Below are 9,863 nucleotides of genomic sequence, written 5' to 3' on the forward strand. Positions count from 1 at the left end.
ACGGTTGCAAACGGAGCACAAGGAACGGACGGATGAGCTCCGGCAAGCAGTTGATCGGACCGCAACGCCATACGCTAAGGAACAAGCGGAAACCAGAAGACGGTTGGAAGAGGCGGAGAAGGTTCGGACAGAGCTCCTCAGGCAACAACAGGCGGAAAAAGAAAGAGCGGCGGAGGTACTGCAGAGGCTGCAAACAACATATCAAGGGCAGCTGACGCGCTACAGAGAGCAGGCGGAGGATACGGCTAATCTCATCAAGCAGTTGAAGGAGGAACGACAAGTTGTGGAAAGTAGAGCGCAAATGGGAGCAAGTCGCATCCAGGACATCATGCGGGCCTGGTTGAACCAGACCAAGAGCTTGATTGACAACGGTTCCGTCAAATGGTGGACCAAGTGGGCCACGAACTCGGCGGAACTCCAATTGCTCCGGGCCGACGTAGAGAACCGGCGGAAGGAGGGAGATGATTGCTATATGCTGACTTCCGAAGACTTCACCAACATAAGAGATGAGCTGGCCGAAGACTTTCAAGCCTTGGCAGAGGACCAACTAGGGCAAGTCCGGCAACTTGTAGCTCAGCTGGACGACGACAGGCTGGAGGCGCAGATCCAGTTTGAAAGCTACGAGAGGTCCCGGATCCGGGAAGAGAAAGCACGAGAACCAGTAACGGTCAACCTCAGTGATGAGGAACCGTTACTGGAAGGAGACCGGACCGGAAGCAGTCAAACGGGGATGCCGGAGTCAGAGAAACAAACGGAGCAGCCGCCTATAGAGCAGCCGGAGCAGTCTCAGTCCCAACCGCAACCACAGCAGCAGCAGCAAGCACAGCCGCAACAACCACAACCGGAAGAACAATTGGAAACTCTGGAACAAAGTATTTTGGACAATTTGGGTGAACAATGAAGGGGCCGAGAAGGGTTCGACGTACAAGGTACTGTCCCACGGGCGTGCCATGTGTGACCGGCCGGCAAGGAGTCCAAAATACGGAGTGAAGGAATTAATTAAGTAGGGTTGTAAATAAGCATAGTGTGGACGGACGGACTGGAAACGGTATGCCGTTCCAAATCCGGACGGATCCCGAATAGGTGCGATAGGCACTGTTTTGTACTACGGGCCGGAAACCTATTTAAAGGCCCGGACCCCATTGTAATCGGAGCGGATAATTAATAGAGCGAATGGTGTTTATACTTCTGTGTTGATTTCCGTTCTGTACTTACTGTTATATCTTACGCGTGTAATTAACAAAAGCGCTCTATCGTGTAACCCACTTAAGTCGGTGTAATCGTTGAGTCATAATCCTATGCCGTAATCACCCTTTGGTGAAGTGTCTCCGTGACACCTTGTGTTAGGCCTTGTCTGGTCAGAGAATAACAATCGGCTAAAAAGGGTGCAGGAAGAACCAATGTTACAGTATCCAAGGATGATTGGTCATGTGTTTACGGAGTCTTCGCAAGGGAAGCTTTAGATAGGAGGGGGTGATTTCCTTAATCAAGCTGAAGAAAGCCAATTTCAAAAGATGTTATCTCAACATGGTAAGGCTTTTGCTTTTTCACCTTCAGAAATAGGTTGTGTGGACCCACAACTGGTGGAGCCAATGATTATCTTTATTGTCCCTCATATGCCTTGGAACTTGAAACCAATTCCTGTTCCAAGAGCTCATGTTCCGAAACTCATTGAGTTTCTAAAAGAGAAGGTGCATATGGGTATCTTGGAGCCTTCGAATGCTCTATATTCTAACCGGTGGTTTACAGTGCCAAAAAAGAACGAATCTCTCAGGTTCATTCAAGATCTTCAACCAGTTAACAAAGTAACAATTCAGAATTCAGGACTTGGTCCGTCGTGGATTCCTTCGCAAACTCTTTTGCAGGTAGAGATATCTACTCCATGGCTGATTTGTATTCCGGATATGATCAATTTCAACTTGCTTTGGATAGTAGGGATATTACTACAATGCGTACACCTATTGGGCTGGTTCAAATGGGTACTTTACCACAAAGCGCAACTAATTCTGTCACTCATATGATGAACGCAATGAATAAGGTGCTCAGGGATCACATTCCTCATCGAACAATGCCTTTCTTGGATGACATTCCGATTAAAGGATGTCTAGAAGAGGAGAAGGATGAAGAAGTTGGGTCGGATGGATGTCGGAAATTCGTCTCAAATCATATAGCAGACTGTGAAGACATATTGAAGAATTTAGAGGAGGCACATTTGACAATTTCTGGAGAAAAATCAAGTTTTGGTAGATCTCAAGTGCGGATTGTGGGACATGTGTGTGGCCGCTATGGTCGGAAACCTGATCCAACCAAGGTGGACAACATCAATGCAATGGAGGTGTTGAGAATCAAGCTCGCCTTGGTCTAGTGTGTGAACTCACCTTGAGAGTGAAGAGACACTCCAACGGTCAGGAGTCACCATTATGTCACCACTTTGTATTCTAGCATTTAGTATGAGTCATAGAATCATATTCTTTGACACATAACTTATAAGCTTTCACATTCCCCATGCTCCATGTGTCTTGCAATTAATGAAGAGAGAGGGTGGCTATATAAAGCACCCTCCTCCCACCTTGTAAAGTGTTCATTCTTTCTCCTTTGTTAATATACTTTTACCCTGCGTATTCTCTGTGTCTTACTCCTTGTCTCTCTCACTCTCTTTCTCTCATACACACACATAACTAACATCTCTTCCGCTTCACAAGAAACATACCCGATTCTTTACATGGTATCAGAGCGATTTGGTAGCTCGATCTAGCCCATTCGCCTCATCGTGATTGTGTGGTGTGCTCTACGCCGACGACCAAGAACCGGCTCATCGCTATCGTAGCTTCGCTACATAGCTTGCATTCGAAGAGAGAAGAACAAGAAGAAGAAGAATCGACATAATGAATACTCAAATGGGGAGTGCACTCCCTACTGAGAACTTGGATCGAAACAACTTCGCATCTTGGGAGTACAAGATGCACCAATACCTTGTCGGACAAGGCTATTGGAGCTACATCAAAGGAGCGCATGAGGACCGACCTGCCGAAGTAGCTCCCGGATATGCAACATGGGAACAAGCCGCAAGCCGCGTGATGTATTGCTTGGCGACATGTGTTCACGATCACATGCTTGGCTACATTCGCGAAGCCAAGACGCCGAAGGAGGCATGGGAAAATCTACGAAAGATTTTCGCGGCGAACACAACCGCAAGAAGGCTTCAACTCCGCCAAGAGTTGAACAACATTCAACAAAGGGACATATCCATCACGACATACACCTCGAAGATCAAGGAGCATTGCGATTCGCTCGGCTCAATAAGCGTAAATATCGATGATGATGAGATGGTTCAAATATGCCTCGGCGGCCTCGCACCACGGTTCGGCGCGATGCGAACTGCCGTTCTAGCACGAGAGAAATCTACCTCCTTCTTCGAGCTCTAATCAATGCTATTGGCCGAAGAAAACCATGTGCTTACTGACAGGAACTCAACGCTCCTTCTGCACAACGCTCGGCCACAACCGAGCTCTGAATGATACACAGAAAACGGGAAATAAAACGCGACACAATGAAGAGGAAGATACACAGGAGGTTTACGTGGAAAACCCAAAGAGGGAAAAAAAAGCACGACAGCCCACAGGCTGCAAACTGTCACTATGTGAGAATGTACAATAGTGAGTTCACTGAGGCAACAACCTTGTGCTCACAGATCTTCGCCACAGGCGGCGGTTACAATAGAGGCAACGACCTCTTTCTCTCTCTCTCTCTCTCTCTCTCTCTGTACAGTTACGCACACTCTCTATTCTTGCACCAACAAGAATGACAACAACAACCACATAATTGCCCTAAGTCATATTTATACTAATATGACTTTTCGGCTATTTACAAATATAGCCTCGATGGGCTCTCAGAAACATATTTACGAATATGTCTCTTTCTCCGGTTCTCACCGGGTTTGCGTCATCCTGCTCTCCGTAGCCGGGTATTCCTCATCCGGTTCACACCGGGGCTGCACCATCCGGCTCTCCGTAGCCGGGTATTCCTCATCCGGTTCACACCGGGTCTGCACCATCCGGCTGTCCGTAGCCGGGTATTCCTCATCCGGTTCACACCGGGTCTGCACCATTTGGCTCATCGAAGCCGGGTACTCCTCATCCGGTTTCGGCCTCAGCCGAGATTGTTCGTCGGCACTATTCTTCTCCCTTCCCATCCGGAGGGACCTGTCTCCCAACACTTACAAGGAGCAATGAGTCGGAAGGTCACATGCTCTACACACACTCGAACGGAGGAAGAGGACGCGGACGGTCGAGAGGCCGATTCGGCCAAGGACAAGGCGGATGAGGTCCAACCTATGATAACAACTCCCAATTTCGGCCGCAAAACGGAAGCCAACAAGGAACCTTCGCAAGAAGGGGGAGCTCCGACTCCGGCCCAAGCCGTCAAAACGCAACCGAATGCGGATATTATGGAAAGCTCGGCCACCACGAAGAAGAGAGCCAAAAGAAGATGTGTGAATCGGCTTCCACAAGCTGACAACTCATGAATTACGCACACAATTCCGACTACGAAGAGTATAGCGGAATGTACGGGAACAACTACGACTACGGAGATCGTGGCGGAATGTATGCACGCAACTCCGACCGTGGCGGAATGTTCATGATTAAACATAGAGCAAACTCTATGTCGGCCTCTACCTCAACTAGTGCCTTCATTCCGAAGGACGTATGGTTTGTTGACTCCGGAGCCTCAAACCATATGACATCCCATAAAGAATGGTTTCTCGAACATCCAGAGCCGGAGCAACCCGGTTATGTGGAAACCGGAGATGACACTACGCACCCGATTCGGCACATCGGCAATGTTTCGTTCGGCGAAAGAGGTAAGCAACATACATTAAAAATGTCTTGCATGTTCCCACCATCACGAAGAATTTGGTCTCGGTTGGCCAAATTGTTGCGCAAGGGATGCAAGTACGATTCGACCAAGAAGGGTGCTTCATCGAAAAAGAAGGCCGAATCATCGCACGCGGAAGAAGGAGGGCCGGATGTTCATTCTCAATTCACACGAGATGAAATCCGCCATGTTCACGAAAAGCACAAAAGCCGACTACGACATAGAGCTATGGCATAAGAGAATCGGCCACATCAATCTCAACAAACTCAAAGCAATGAAATCGAAAGGAGTCGTCATCGGACTCCCGACATTCAAAGAGAAGGAGATTGAAGTTGTATGTGAAGCGTGCCAATTCGGCAAGCAACACCGACCCCCATTCCCAAAAGAGTGGAACGTGAGCAAAGGTCTACTCGACGTAGTCCATTCCGACGTATGGGGACCGGCGCTGACGGCTACATTCGGCAGATGCTGATATTACGTGCTCTTCATCGCCGACTTTTGAAGGCACACTTGGATCTATCCGATGTGGCAAAAGAGCAAAGTGTTCGGACACTTCCAAAAAATCAAGAATGAAATCGAGAAAGCCACGGGCCGACATGTACGATGTCTCCGATCGGATGGCGGGATGGAGTACTTCTCGGACGATTTCACGGTGTATCTCCGAAAGGAAGGAATTCAACGAGAATTCACTTGCCAACACACTCCGCAACAAAATGAGGTAGACGAGCGCAAAAATCGGCACATCCTCGAAGTAGCACGGGCCATGATGAACGAGAAGCATATGCCCAAGTCATATTGGGCCGAAGCTGCAAATACGACCGCCTACCTAATGAACCAATGCACAACATCCGGCGTGCACGAGGTCACTCCGCACGAAAAATACTTCGGAAAGAAGCTGGACTTATCGCACACCCGGATATTCGACGCAATAGCGTATGTGCACATCCCCGACAAGAAGCGTCAAAAGCTTGACCCGAAGTCAGAGAAATGTATCCTCGTAGGATACACACTGGCGCAAAAGGGGTACAAGTGCTTCAACCCTTCAACTCGAAAATCTCGAGTAAGTTGAGACGTCGTTTCTGACGAGTCCGCATCCTGGTACGCACTAGAGACAACTCCGACCCCGACTCCGCTCAACCCGGAATCTGCCAAACAAGAGATAGAGGATGAAGATCACCTTACGCGCATGTTCGAAGAAAGTCCGATCACGACCCGACTGACCAGACCACAAGAGCCTTTGAGCGATCAAAGCATATCACGGCCTAGCCCGAAGATGGACAAAGGGAAGGCGAAAATGGCGGAACACGTAGATGATCGCTTCGACGACGATGAGTTGACTCACTCACTCGACAGTCAGTTCGGCGGCTTCGATGTAACAATCAGAGCTAAGAAAGCCCTCATCTCTGCAAATGAAAAGCTCCGTCGCTCCACACGTGAAAAGAATCCGGTCAGGCGATTCGGCTACAATGACTACATGGCATATCACTATGCCTTTATGATGAAGGTGGCAACAGTACGCGAGCCGGAAACATTTTCCGAAGCAGCCAAGGATCCGCGATGGATTGAAGCCATGAACGAGAAGATGCAGGCACTACGCAAGAATGAGACGTGGGATCTCATTCCCACCTCACCACACAAAAAGATGATTAGATGCAGATGGATTTACAAAGTGAAGTACAACGCTGACGGTTCCGTCAACCGCTACAAAGCGCGACTCGTAGCGAGAGGCTATGCCCAAACGCACGAAGTTGACTACGAGGAGACGTTTGTCCCGGTGGCAAAGATGACAACGATACGGACCGTAATTGCGCTTGCGCTTGTCGCGGCGAAAGGGTGGCACCTCCATCAAATGGACATCAAGAACGCCTTTCTACAAGGCGAATTAGAAGAGGTGTACATAATCCAACCACCCGGCTTCAACTCGAGCATCCATCCAAAAGTTGTATATCGACTCAAGAAGCCACCCTACGGCCTCAAGCAAGCACCGCGTGCTTGGCATTCGAAGATAACACAATATCTTCATCAAATCAGCTTTCGTATGTCAAAATCGGACAACTCCCTCTACATACGAAGCGATTCCGAAAGTCCGATCGTCATCATCTTATATGTGGATGAGCTAGTAATTGGAGGTGAGCATCTCGTCGAAATCAATAAGGTCAAATCCCTCCTTTCCGACAAGTTCGAGATAACGGACATGAAGGAGCTCCACTACTTCCTCAGCATTGAGGTAATGAATCATGATCTCTCAACGACACTACATCCTCAACTTGTTATACAAGTTCGGTATGGCTGAGTGCAAATCCGTGGCAACCCCGCTCGATCGCAATCTCAAACTAGATGTGAACTCCGGCACCAAAGCGTGTGAGCCGACTGAGTATCGGCAACTCATCGGGAGTCGTATCTACCTCACGATCACTCGACCCAATCTTAGTTATCCGGTCAATCTCCTTAGCCAATTCATGCAAATACCACGTGATGCTCACTTGGATTGAGCTAAGCGAGTTCTACAATACGTGAGCGGCACAATGGATTGCGACATCCTCTACAAAACCGTGATGCCAATACGACTCGAGGGGTACACTAACGCCGATTGGGCTAGCTACAAAGCTGATAGAAGATCAACCTCCGTATTTGTTTTCTCCCTCGGCAGCGGAGCAATATCCTACAGCAGCAAAAAGCAACCAACCGTCGCTCTTTCGAGCACAGAGGCGAAATACAGGGGCGCGGTAGTGGCCACATATGAAGCCGTATGACTCAAACTGATACTCAAGGATCTAGGCATACCCATCAAGGATCCGACTTCCCTTTACTGCGACAACATGAGCCGTATCTATCTGGCTCAGAACCCGGTGTTCCACGCGCAGACAAAGCACATCGAAGTGCACTATCACTTCATCCAAGAGTGCATTCTAGCTGGCGATGTCGACCTATAGCACATTAGCACCAATCTTCAAACGGCTGACATCTTCACTAAAGTCTTAGGAGCCAATAAGCTATGGCAAGTCATGACCGATCTCGGATTGACGATCCCTGACTTGTCAAGCTTGAGGGGGAGTATTGAAGACACTACGCAATAACGCGTAGATTCCGCAACCGCGCACTACGCAATAACGTGTGGATTCCGCAACCACGCAACGAAGCCGCGAAGAGCCGATCTACCACGCAAAGCCGTGAAGAAAGACGCAAGCCGAACCATAGACTTCGTAACTACGCACAACGTTAGCTGGAGCACGGATTCCGCAACTCCGCATAAAGCGAGTCGACGCGAGTCGACACAGACTCCGGAACGCGAGTTGACACAGACTCCGGAACGTGAGTCGAAGCAGATTTCGGATACCGTCTGAAACTGACCCGACTTGAGCTTGAGGGGGCGTGTTGAGAATCAAGCTCAACTTGGTCTAGTGTGTGAACTCACCTTGAGAGTGAAGAGACACTCCAACGGTCAGGAATCACCATTATGTCACCACTTTGTATTCTAGCATTTAGTATGAGTCATAGAATCATATTCTATGAAACATAACTTATGAGCTTTCACATTCCCCATGCTCCATGAGTCTTGTAGTTAATGAAGAGAGAGGGTGACTATATAAAGCACCCTCCTTCCACCTTGTATATGTTAAGTCTTTCTCCTTTGTTAATATACTTTTACCTTGTGTATTCTCTGTGTCTTACTCCTTGTCTCTCGCACTCTCTCTCTCTCTCTCATACACACACATAACTCACATCTCTTCCACTTCACAAGAATCATACCTTCTTTACAGGAGGATATCTGCAAGTCAACATCAGAAGTAAGACGGTTTTTAGGTGCATGTGTTTTTTATCATATTTGGATTCCATATTTTGCACATATTGTTGATCTCTTATATAAGTTATTATAGAAAGGACAAAGGTTTATATGGGAGGAGGAGCATACATTGGCCATGAAGAAGATTAAGATACTTTTGTCATCTGTACCAGCCTTGCGACGACCTATATATGAGCAAGGTCGACCTATCTTTGTGACTGTAGATGCAAGTCCGATTGGAATTGGATGGGTTATTAATCAAGAGGATGAAATTGGAGATCGATATGCTATTCGGTTTGGAGCAAAGATTTTACATGATCAACAAAGAAGGTATGCTCAAATAAAGAGAGAGTTGTGGGGCATAGTTTTTGCGATTAAAGTAGACGAGGATTATTTGATTGGATCGGAAGTGGTTATAGAGACGGATTGTCTGCCGATCCTTGGAATGATTTCAGGATGCTCTTCTACAGATATATCTATGCTGAGATGGATTGCCTATATTAAAACATTTAACCCAGAGATCCGACACATTACAGGGAAAACCAATGTTATGGCTGATATGTTGTCCCGAGTACGGACTATTCTAAAGTCATCTTCTATAGAGGAAGAGGATGGTTTTGATAATGGATTCTTTTGTAATGATATTGGTTTGCATGTGCCTGAATTTAGAGAGGAGGAATATGAAGGAGAGCTATTGCAAATCGGGAAATTCCCACAAGCACAAGAAGGAAGCCCTGATTGGACACCAAAGGATTTTTGGCTATTCAAGAAGAAGGCTTATAGGTTTCTCTTGAAGGATGGATATCTTTGGAGACTTGCAAAGAAAGTTAAGGATCCTCCAACTCGAATTATCGGTTTACAAGTTCAGAAAGATAAGATTATTTCCGATTTTCATGATAGTCATTGGGCTGGACGTAAAGGAGTGGTCAACACATTTTCGAAAATTAAGGATCAGTATTAGTGGAAGGGAATGTATGCGGATATCCAAAGGTATGTGGAATCATGCATTGAATGTCAAATGTATTCTGATTATAGGGTGAGAGATGAGCTACATCTGACATACTCACCTGTGTTGCTATATAAGTGGATGGTGGATATAGTTCATATGCCCTCTGGTCGAAATCAAATGAAATACTTGGTTCTTGCTCAAGAGGATTTGTCCAACCAAGTGGAAGGAAGACCTCTCCGAAACAAGTCTGCATTA

The sequence above is a fragment of the Azolla caroliniana genome, unplaced genomic scaffold (genome assembly GCF_043228905.1).
Source record: "Azolla caroliniana isolate FFs.n. ecotype wild unplaced genomic scaffold, voAzoCaro1.0.p SCAF_9, whole genome shotgun sequence".
Classification (NCBI taxonomy): domain Eukaryota; kingdom Viridiplantae; phylum Streptophyta; class Polypodiopsida; order Salviniales; family Salviniaceae; genus Azolla; species Azolla caroliniana.